Raw genomic sequence first — 2,441 nt, forward strand, 5'->3', positions numbered from 1 at the left:
CTCCAAAAATAATTTTTTCTAACAGCGTACAGCTGTGATGGGTTGTGTACAAGCAGTCAGAATATTTATACTTCTCATCCAAACACAATTAAATTCACTCTATCCAGGAGACACAATTTATCAGGATAGTATTTTTTTAAGTAATAACAACTCAGAATAAAATAGGAGTAACGACTTTCTACTTCTTACCTTTATAAAAAATGCAGTGAGTAGAAAGTACAGATAATTGTGTAAAAATCTAATAAGTAAAAGTAAAAAGTATGCTGAAAAATAATTACTCAAGTAAAGTACAGATAACCAAAAATTCTACTTAAGTACAGCAACAAAATATTTGTACTAGTTACTTCACAACTCTCCATTTAAGAAAAGGCTTACATTTTTTCTCATATTTTTTCTAATAGTAACAAATACTTTACACTTTTAGGATGTATGAGATACCTACATTTCTCAATTTTCCAAGAGTATGCATTTAACTGCAGCACAATTTGGCCAGGAAAAATGACAACACATGATTCAACAAATACAGCCATAATATGACGAGCAGACTGAATCCCTGCATCCGTTTTCAGCAGCTATGCTTAAATCTATATATACTGTATCACATCATACATTTTGAAATCAGGTCAAACTTACCTTAAGTTTATGTATAAATATATTTTTTTCATTGTACAGAGGCACAATGAAATTTCATTTCGGAACAACCCAACCAAGAGAGACAAAAACACAAACCACGTGGGGTGACAGGTGCTGCAGCCATAGGAGGGCGCTTCCCATGTACTATAAAAAATTAAAAAATGGTCAGGGTCATAACTGCCCCAAGTAAAAGTAAAATTACATGAACAGAAAATGACTGGTAAAAATAAATTTCACTGATGAGAAAACTACTCAAGTAAAAGTCATAAAGCTGTTCATAAAAACTGGGAAAGTAAAAGTAAAAGTACTTTTACACACACTCTAAGAAATAAACTGGTTCCACCAAGTCAGGTTGAGTAAATTAGGCAATATGTTTATTTTTTTGCTCAGTTTACTCTGAAACAGACAGCAACAACTAGGAGAGAGGACTCTGTTATGCATCTAAATTACATTTTTTAAATTAAAATAAAATAGTGCATCAKTGACTACAGACTGGTTTTTATTCACACTGTACTCGGTCTTTACAGAAACAGGGTTGTAAATCTCAAATCACAACCTGAATTTTCTGTCAGGAAGCTTGTGTCATTCTCAGGTGACGTCTGTTCTCAGCCATGTCAGTGGTCACATCCAGCCTGTCCAAAGATCAGCAGAAAAAGCTGCTGTCTCTCTTCAGCCACGTCAGACTTCACCTGCTCTACAAAGCCAGCATCCACGGTTTCACAGCGGCTGCCTTCCATGCTCGCAGTGACAAACAGGGCCCCACTGTCGCTGTGGCTTACAACGCTGCCGGATTTGTCTTTGGAGTCTACACCTCCAAGGACTACACCCAGAGCGGAACGGCTATCACTGACGAGAAGGCGTTCCTTTACAGCATCAGTGATGAGAGAAATAAAATGTTGAGGATTGCAGGTGTCCAAGGGCAGCCTGCTTTCTCAGATGGAAACACAGGTCCAGATTTTGGTGCTTTGGTGTTCCTGCACGGCGACCAGCCTGCAGTGGTTTCCAGTCCAGGGACCGGTTTCAACTTTCATCCTGCAGAGATMCATGGAGATGACTTGGTGCTGACTGAGTTCGAGCTGTATCGAGTTGAAGGTGGGCTTAAATTAAAATCTCTTAAAATTAGACTTTCATTGAAGACATTTTTCAACAAAGTTAAAAATTGCGTATCTTTTTTGTTTTCAAATGTAAAACAGGTTCATATTTTATGAAGTGAAAGCACCCACAGAGTGCATACCTCTGCCAGAACCCTAGGATTTTTAATTGAGAATGTGCAGCTGCTGAGCTGTGATTGGTGGAACAAAGTTCTGCTGGATGCTGATTGGTGCGATGCAGTGCCGTTGGAGGACACAGCCCCTGAATTTGGACACATTTTTTTGTCTGTTTAAAGTTTCACTTTCTGTTTGTGTCAGATCTGGCAGAGCTGCAGCTGTGGCATATCACCACCAACATTTAATGAGGTGTTCCTTGTGACAAACCCAACATGCCCTAAAAATTCATTCATAAATTGTTGAGTAGTCTTGTGCTCAGGCAAACAGTGCTGACATCTCCTTAGCAGATGTAAAAATAATGTATTTTGAAACTAAATTTAGATACTACATAGCACAGTGGTGTCCAAATTTGGTCCTCAAGGGTCAGTGTCCTGCATGTTTTTGGAGCTGCCCTGGTTCAACACAGCTGAACCTAAGGAGTGCTTAATTAGTAGGCCTCCTCAGTATGCTATCTATCTATCTATCTATCTATCTATCTATCTATCTATCTATCTATCTATCTATCTATCTATCTATCTATCTATCTATCTATCTATCTAT

This window comes from Austrofundulus limnaeus, unplaced genomic scaffold (assembly GCF_001266775.1).
Source record: "Austrofundulus limnaeus strain Quisiro unplaced genomic scaffold, Austrofundulus_limnaeus-1.0 Scaffold376, whole genome shotgun sequence".
Classification (NCBI taxonomy): domain Eukaryota; kingdom Metazoa; phylum Chordata; class Actinopteri; order Cyprinodontiformes; family Rivulidae; genus Austrofundulus; species Austrofundulus limnaeus.